This window comes from Homarus americanus, unplaced genomic scaffold, assembly GCF_018991925.1.
Source record: "Homarus americanus isolate GMGI-L3 unplaced genomic scaffold, GMGI_Hamer_2.0 scaffold50564, whole genome shotgun sequence".
In the NCBI taxonomy this organism is placed as follows: Eukaryota; Metazoa; Arthropoda; class Malacostraca; order Decapoda; family Nephropidae; genus Homarus; species Homarus americanus.
Genome location: NW_024715014.1, coordinates 1449933 through 1459790, shown reverse-complemented (window position 1 = coordinate 1459790; position 9858 = coordinate 1449933). Strand labels below are relative to the sequence as shown.

The 9858-nt window shown below is 37.8% G+C and overlaps 1 protein-coding gene across 1 annotated transcript in view; it reads right to left on the bottom strand.

The window, feature by feature from the left end:
- The window catches only part of LOC121880100 (G-protein coupled receptor dmsr-1-like), a 40123-nt gene that overhangs the window by 9497 nt on the left and 20768 nt on the right, over nt 1–9858 (bottom strand). The gene's annotated exons all lie outside the window — the stretch shown is intronic.

Here is a 9858-nt window from a genome sequence, read left to right as displayed (position 1 = left end):
GTGTGTGTGTGTGTGTGTGTGTGTGTGTGTGGCTGTGAACTGAATGAACACTAACTTTTCAACTTTCCTCCCTCCCTTTCTCCCTTCTCTTTACTCCCTCTCCCTTTGTCTCTCCCTCCCTTCTCCCCCTTCCTCCCTCTCTACCTACACACATACATACACACACACACACACACACACATAAGGACTTACGTACATAAAGACAACCCAAGAACCTGTTGACCTGATTCAATTGGCAGTGATACCTGTACCATCTCAGTGTAGGTGTCTCATTATCTCTCTCACCGCCTCCTCCTCACCCTCTCAAGACTCGATGTGAAATTCAGAGAGAGAGAGAGAAAGAGAGAGGGAGAGAGAGAGAGAGAGAGAGAGAGAGAGAGAGAGAGAGAGAGAGAGAGAGTCAAGAATCCGAGGACAGACTGAAGATAATGATGAGAATGATACATAATAATGATAGGAATAATAGTGATTAAAGTTAATAACGATGAAGATGTTTAAGGCGATGACGTAATGAGGGAAATGTACCCCTGATGATGACGACACAGTGGCCATGACCGTGATGACCTGACCTTGAACATGAGGACCAGAATGATTATGATGATAGTGATATGATAGATAGTTCCCCCGATGGATCTTGTAACAGGAAACAATCACCATCAATCACCTGATGTCTAGGATATATTTAGATGAAAATTTGCGTCGAATGAGGACCCAGAGGAGGCCATTTTTCTCTTCATCGATGCTCATTTGTTTCGCCATCTATACTCCCACGATAAATGACATAATATCTCTTCCCGATGTTCCTTTGTTTATGCTGTTTATAAACTTTATGCCCCCAAAAATCAATACAAATATACGAGAAAAGTTTAAAATTTATACGAAACTTATGACGTATTAAAACCTGGAATATAATTTAATACCTAAAAATACCGAAGTGAAAATAATAAAGAACGTCAATTGACTCTACGATGTTCATCTGTTTGTTTGTTTATAGTCGAGATATTACAAAAGTCACATAGTTCAGGTAAAGATTCTTCCGTTTTAATCGTTCTCTTCCTCTTCGTCCTGAATCTTCCTTCTACTTCTCTTCCTCCTAAACTCTCCTCCTCTAAGCCCCCCTTGCCCTCTTTTACCTCTTATTTCTTCTCCTTAAACCCCTCCTCCCCCTCCTTCTCTCCCCCTCCTTCTCCCCCCTCTCACCCTTTCCTTCTCCACTACGTCGGCATCGTCAGCCATAAGTCCCTCATTTGCATACTTGAAGAACGCTTCATGATAGTCGGTTTTCAGCTTCTTGGGAGAGAGAGAGAGAGAGAGAGAGAGAGAGAGAGAGAGAGAGAGAGAGAGAGAGAGAGAGAGTTACATTACGAATACCCTTTGAAATTAAAGACTCAAAGGACGACTAACAGGTAACAGTAATTAAGACTATAAGGTACTGCTAATTACCTGCCTCTCCTACACTAACTCTCAGCTTACCTGTGTGTCTCTGTTCCTCATCCCACACACTGTTACCTGTGGGTCCTATTTCTAATTAAGACAACTGAGGGAACGGTGTAAAGGAAATATTACCTTGGTTTAATGGGTGATACTTATAGGAAGTTTATACCGCTGTGGTTTAATGAATAAAATCAATATATTTAGAATTTCTTCACTATTACCTTTGGAATTATCAGCCATTTTTGTAACTAAGAAAAATAATGACCCAAATGTACTAAGTTATTCCAAGGTTATTCTAAGGTCATTCCAAGCTCATTCCTTATTCATTCCACAATGCATTATCATCATTAGTAACGTCTTTGGAATTCCCTTTCACTAAATTTCTCCTCTGAACAATTCATCCAAAGTTCACAGAAAAGAATTTGGCATTTCAATTTCTATTTTCCAAAGGCTCTGCGAATCACTTTGTTGTGGGGAGACTATGTAATTTATTCCATTTTCATTTTATATATTTCACAACGGGATGAAAGACAGAGAGACGGTGAAGCGTTTGTTTTGTCTGTCATAAAACATCTGTCTACCTTTTGTAATTTGACGCACATGACAACAAAGAGAAATGGTGGTTGTGGGAAGGGGAGGGGGGAAGAGGAGGGGGAGGGGAGGAGGAAGACTGGAGAGTGAAGGGGAGGAAGAAGAAGAGAGGGGGTGATGTGGGAAAGGGAGGAGGCTGGGGAGAGAGGGAGATATGGGAGGAGGAGGATGAAGAGGGAGAGAGAGAGAGAGAGAGAGAGAGAGAGAGAGAGAGAGAGAGAGAGAGAGAGAGAGAGAGTTTAAATATCTATTTTCTCTGTAATTCTAAATTTAATTACACTTTAACATATAGAAAAACAAACAATTAGCAGTATTAAAAGGAACCAAATAAAACTGTTGTGTTATAGAGAAATAATGTACATAACCCGTATATATTTAACCATTACTCACGTTCATTTGAGATTTATAATGAAAGTAAATGTTTAATTCATATAATAAATATTAACAAATAACGAATGATTATGGTGTTAATATTATACAACATATATTTTTGTAATACTTTATATTATATTATCAGTAGTGGTAATAAACATGATTTAATACTTGTGTTTATTATTATTATTATATATTAACATACGGTTAATATTTATTATTGAATGGAATAACTTTTATTTATTTTTTTCTTTTATTTAGTGAAAAAATACTGATTGAGATGAAGACTTACAGACAATTGGTTGCACTTAAACGGACTCCAGTTTTAATAGGCTAAACCCTTAACCATTAGCTGTTTAAACCCATTGAGACTATGGGTAGGTTAGGTAGGTTTTGGGCATAATTGACCATATCCTCTCCACCTAGATATCCAACCTCACCTTAGCGTATCCCAAGAAGCACCTGTCTTCATCACTCACTGTTTTAATAAGACTTAACTTACAGCATAATAAAGTATAATATCATAAAGTCCAGCCAAATAATTACCAAATACAATTATTCTTTTAGTATCTCCCCCCCAAAAAATTACCTGTTGGAGCCACGTCTTCATTAATTGCGCCGTCAGACTCAGGTGCGTTTGACTTTCACCTCTACCGTCCAGGATAACGAGAGTGAAAGTCGCATCCCCTTTATAATTTAAGCTCGTGGAGTTAAATCGTAATGTAGAACTCAAGATAGATTCTGTCTTCATAACCTACAAGCAGCTTCCTCCTTACCTTATCAACTGTGCATGACTAATGATATGAAAGAGTAATGTATAAGAATTTCCTCCTATTAATTTCTGCTTGTGGTTGCAGCTTTCTCTCGTTCATTATTCATGCATAGGATTAATGCTCTTGGGAGTTTGATAGGTAAATACACTCTCTTGCCTCGGGTCATATTTCATGTACACGATAGTTGGGCGATACGTCATGTGTGTTAAGTAGTGGGGGAGGAGGGACAGCAACCATCCTTCCTTCCCTACTACAGAATATCTATATAATGTCGACTCAAAATCTTTCTTTACCAGTCAGTGTTGCTGTGTGTTCGTGTGTCGTAAAGAAGAGAGGTTTCTGTTGGTTTTTCATACGTATAAAACTTGGTCGTGTTAGAAGTAACTTTGAAGTTCATGTAAAAATATGAATAGAGGTCATTTTAACGTTTTTATTACAATTATACCAAGTTGAAGATTAAGAGGTTGGCTCCTGTATGCAAATTGATGTTTACGTCATTAATTATTATGAATAAGAGAAAAGTTACATGTAGTGAATCATTAGTCATTAGGGTTATGGCATGTTATTACCAAAATTACAACTTTTTGACCCCAAATCGTCAATCAACGTGTTCAGGAAAACCTGTGACGAAATTTTGAATAGAACCAAATTTGTTATTTTTTTTTTTGAAAACCGTAAATTTTTTTGTTTTGTTTTTGGTCGAAAGAAATATTTTTCTTAGAATTAGATATTGACGTGTTTGATTATTATTTAAGCACACCTGCAATAACAAAAGCGGCAATAATTACTATCGAAAAATTACAGGTAACGAACTATCAAGATTTTAAAATTAATTAAATTATTCCAGAATGATTACGAATTTTTTTGGTGAACTAGATTTACATTTTTTCTCCCAGATCCTTTATGTGTGTTACAGATTACTTGTCTTGGAGACTATTAACAATACATAAAGTGTCTCAGCTGGTACACTGGACCAACAGGTGATAGATAGGTCAGGTCACCAGACAGTCATCTCCTACTGGTAAATTCTTCAAAGACAATTCCTTATTTTACTTATGCACAATAATTGTCTAATGGTAGACCCTGCTGCCATATGGCATCACAATTTTTTTCCAAGTCCCAGGTTGCTGATCTGACTTTCTGCCTCATTTACACACAGTTGCAGGGTCTCAATTGTATCTCTTACAATTAGTATTATTAGTATTATTAGTTTTTTTTATCTTTTGTATTCATTATTATTATTATTATCATTAATATTATTATTATTATTATTATTATTATTATTATTATTATTATTATTATTATTATTATTATTATTATTATTATTATTATTATTATTATTATTATTATTATTATTATTATTATTATTATTATTATTATTATTATTATTATTATTATTATTATTATTATTATTATTATTATTATATTTTCACCCCCTGGACCTGATGTGGGTCAGTGACCAGTGCTCGGGTGGGTTAATTCCCGTTAAAAAAAAAAATGTATCGCCTCTGATCTGGGCCCAGCGACCATCCTAGCAGAAATCATGCCAGACGTTAGATTCTCGCTTGAATTCCTGCCGCGTACGAACCAGACAGCAGGCATCCCACCCCCTGCAACTTTATTTATGTGGAACGCTTAGTAGGAGAAGGAGGAAAAAGAGGATAATGAAAAGGAGGAGGAAAAGGAGGATGAAGAGACGGGGGAAGAGATTGGTTGAAGAGGAGGAGGAAAACGAAGAAGAAGAGGAGGAGAAAGCTTAAAGGTGTCCTCACTTCCCCAAGTAGTAACTTAGGTACCCATTTTCAACTGGGTGACCTGGGAACGCCCTGGAATCGAACCCCTAATCCCCGGAAAAGAAAGCTAGCGCTGTATCCACTAGACCACTAGCACACTAACCAGACGCAAAAAACAAAAACAGAAACGACAAAAACAGCTATTGGAGAAAAATGCCTTATATTCCTGATTTTTTAATAGACTTGAAAAGAATTAACGAACCGTTATAATGGTTTACGTCCCCTGAATGAAATGTGTTTACGGTGCGGTTCTGACCTTCCAGAGTGTCGTTAACCTCCAGATTAAATGCCATTAGATTTTAATTGCATTCTTTTGGGTCATTACGTCTTGAGGAAGGAGTAGAGTGTTTTAAGTCATCGTACTCAAGGTTTTAATCATCAAACTCGAGGGTTTAACTCCTCATAATCAAGGGTTTAAACCGTCGCACTAAAAGGTTTAAATAATCATACTCAAGGGGTTAAAAGCTGGTTCCTGGCTATCAAACTCACTTATATTAACCATTTCTCATGAACACGTGGGTGACTTAGTGCATACCGAATTCTCTTTTATAAATAACAACGATACATCACTGGAAAAATGGTGTGATAACTGCAATGTGACTCGACTGTAAGCGGATGTCGTCTCTTTCATCTTTGGTGAAGGTGTGAAAAATGGACGTAAGATTTTTTGAGTCTTTGGTCCCTGTGTTGAGATTAGTGTGGTGTGAGGCTGGGGTGGTGATGCTGGTGGGGGAGGAGGAGGGGGAGGGGGAGGGGGAAGAAGAGGAGAAGGAAGAAGAGAAGGTGGAGGAAGAGGTAGGAGGTAGGAGGTAAGATGACGCGAGGTAGCGATGAGAACAATAATGGAGAAGGAGAAGAAGGAGGATAAGGACCAGGAGAAAGAGGTGGAAAGGGAGAAGGAAGAAAATAAGGAGGAGTAAAATGAGGACAAGGAGAAGGAGCAAGAGGAGGAAATTTAAAGGTATTATGAGTCTGAACACACACACAGGGACCCTCATCTGTAGTCGATAAGTCCTTTTGTTTTCTGTCCTCTATGTTCCAACTTTGATAATGAACGATAGAAACAAACTAATGATGATGATGATGATGATGATGGATATAAGAATGATAAGAATGATGGTAGTAATATATCCAGAAGGACGCTAAAAGAATGATATAGAATGTACAGTCAACAACAAAAGTTCGTTCGTTCGTCTCTAACCCTGAACCACGAACCCTGAGATTCAGACTCGTGAATCCGAAGCATTTGTGGACAGAATAATGTAACAGTCTATTGCTTCGGGTTCATGAGTCTGAATCTCTCGGGGGTTCATGGTTTACGGGAGAGGTGGGTGGACTTTATAGTTGACTGTAAAATTGAGACATCAAGTAATTCACAGTGAAGAAATCTTACAGAGAGAGACAGTAGCACTTAGGTAGGTAATACGACTCTCGTCTGTCCTTGAGGATTAACACAGTACACACACACACGAGCTCCAGACAGCCACAATATCAGGACCATCTCAAGTGATGTTTGAAATTCTGTGTATGTAAATGAAGCAATACAAGAGGACAGTTAGAAACACAGTGGTACATTGTGTGAGTTCCAATGGAGACTCTAATACCTATGTTACCTCTGCTGCACGTCCATAAGTCTAATTTACATCCGTTTAATTTACAGGTGAGTTATTTACAGCCGAGGAATATATTCATGATATTAAACCAAAGGGCACTACTTTACGGAGGTGGGATGGGGGGGGTGGGAGAGTGTGCGGTGGCGGAGGGTATATAGCTTTCACCTCCTGTCTTAAGGGTCATTAGTTTGCGTTCCGGGCGCCCCTACTCAACGTAGTTCTGGATGAAGGTTAAGGCGGTCGGGTGTACTGGAGGTAATACCGCCTCTCTGTGTAGCTACCGAAGGTTTAGTATTCACTGTGTTGTATTCCGAACCGTTACTAAAATGCCGCGAGATTTATGGGACTCTCAACTTTCAATTTCCAAGTGGTTTTATCGCAGGCAATTGATACACATACGCCTGGACTACCATTTCTCACCAAGAGTGTACATGGGAGAGTGTAGATGCAGCTTATTGTATAGTAAGTCGTCGGTACTTAAAGAGGCAGCCTGGCCGACACTGCATTTGGCCGTCTTTACTTTCCAATTTGAAAAGTTAGATAACTATATATATCTGGGATGACTGAGAGAGAGAGAGAGAGAGAGAGAGAGAGAGAGAGAGATGAACTTTCATGATTGTTGCCAAATATGGACATCGATCGCAATAACAGACCGGACTCCAAAATTACTTATGAATCATGACTGTCAGCGTTCATAACCCAAATATATAAAAACAAACAAAAACAAACACGTTCTCTCCCATTTTTCATCCTTTGAAAAGAAACAAACAAGGTCATAATTTACCCAAAGTCGACAAATCATCGCCACACAAAACCGCAAGTGACTGATTTGTTTACATTTCGGTGACGCTCTTCCCCGCTAAAGGCGCTGTCGTCGCGAGTCTGAAGGGGCCGAGTCTAGCGAGTAAAATCTCTTGTTCGATAATCTCTTCGTTCATATATCACAGACGGCTTTGAGACATCTCGTTTGTCTTAGGTTCAGTGACGTGGGAGGAAAAATGGCGCCAATGTGGAGGAAAGAAATACAAGTTGTACAAAATGTTGAAGACTTGAGTAGGTTTATATAGTATATGTTGTCTCTACCTGGAAATAATAATAATAATAATAATAATAATAATAATAATAATAATAATAATAATAATAATAATAATATTAAACTAAGCTAGTCATTCCTCCCCAAAATAAGAGTAATTTGCTCAAAGTTTTCTCATAATACTCTGTCAACTGCGATCACATAATATATTCAAGATTGAAACTTTTGACATATTGTCTCGTTCATAAAATTTTTACATTAGTTGGTCACATAACTCTTCGTTTTCCTTAAGGTAGAGCGAGAGTTTGGTCATAAGCTGAACGGGTGTACAGTATATGGCAGGCACTGTGTAGAGTAGATGCTGTCTAATGTAGTGGGATTTATAAGCCTGTATGAATGCCAACGTAAATTGTAATTGATGATATAATACAGCATTATTATTATTGTGTATTAGGTTAACTTTGGTGTTTATGTTCAATGCGTTTTCTTGACTATTTTGTATGTGCTGTCACTTTTAAACGGATCTATAGGCTCAGTAGTTTTTGTTTTCCAAGTTAGGATTTAAATTTGTTTTGAATTAAAGTGATCATTTTATGTGTTAAGGATTGTTATTGGTCTTGCTTAATTGGAATGTTAGTACTAGTAAGAGTGAGGCTTGTTTTGACTTGTCCGCCAGAAGTGTGTGTGTGTGTGTAACTTTATCGATACACTGTACCCTTTTAATGCCACCAAACACGTCACCTTCCCATTTCCTGGATTAGCGGTCTTGTAGCCACTCAGAGAGCGTGTTTTCATGGCCACTCAGAGAGCATATACTCTCACTAAACTGTCTTGTATAATAACATTAAAAGTGGAGCCCAGAATAGACGCCATTAGATAAAATGTCAACAATAACGTTTCGTAATGTTTGATAGCTGGTGGTTCCATCTAATATACAGTTAAATGATACAGTTATGAAGAATCTAATAGCAGATCATGTAATAACACATGATCATCTTCACTGTATTTATCACTGTACAGCTAACAAAACTTATTCTCCTCTGTGTCACTGAAGTAAAACTGCCGTTAACTGGTTGTAACAACATTAATGACAGTCGTAGTTAGACGCAACTCTCATCTCTTATAAATGTATTAATTAAATCTGTTCTCGTACACAGACTAGTCATTACTTTTCTCGCTAATAGTGTCGTTATATATGTTCAGTACAGTACATGTTTCTGTAAATAATTCTCTATGCTAATTATAAAAATATTTAGCATGTAATCTTATAAGTCTAGTTATTTCAATGAGCAAATCGACTAAACTAGTTACCAAATCACCAGGATATGATAAACTGGCCGGAAGTGGAAATTTGTACCTTCTAACGACACTTTGTGTGAATGCCAAATGTTATGAAAAACTCATTACGTAATTTGATAATAAGTTTATCGAATAAAACCAATTATTATTTATAATTTAGAAGATAATTATTCCCGCCATTTCACATGAAGCAGACGCCGGGCGGTGATGACGTGCTCAGGCCTCAGAGACAAACAATCACTCAGCAACAAGACGCCTGGAGAGAGGCACGCCGGACGCATCCAACCTCGGGCAGGTGTTTTAGCGTCTCCTAGCAACGAATTAGTATAACAAATTAAGTTATTTCATGTGTGTGTATCAAGACTCAAAACCTTCAGAATGTAATCTACCATATATCTCTACGCGTCCCAGGAATCTCCACTAAAATAACTCGAGGTAAAGTAGTTTACTTGTTTAGGCTATCAAACCCGTCTGTGTTGATTCGGTTACCACGGATAATAGAGTTGGGATAGTGTTTTGGCCATTACATTTAAGATGGTTTAGATATTTTTAAATTTATTACATGTAAGGTGGTGAGCAGACCTGTAACATTGTGATCATTTATAATTCTTCGTGTAACACTTTTACGAGAATATCCACACAGACTACTCCATTTTTTTTAATTAAATAGTAATTTTAAAATAACTTTCCGCAGTAGGGTCTCGTATTTTCATGTACTGAATGGCTTTACACAATTTGTGGAGTCTACCATATCATTTAGTTCGTCCTTCCTAATACACACGTATACTGGTCTGCGCGGAATATTAAATCGCGATAGGGCCGACGAACTAAGTTCTCGCAAAAATAAGATCATATGTTGTGAAGGCTGTCCTGGGATGCGAGATGTCAAAACGCTTGGTTTACTGGGAAGTGGTGACATGGCAACTGAGCACACGTCACGCTTGGAGTCA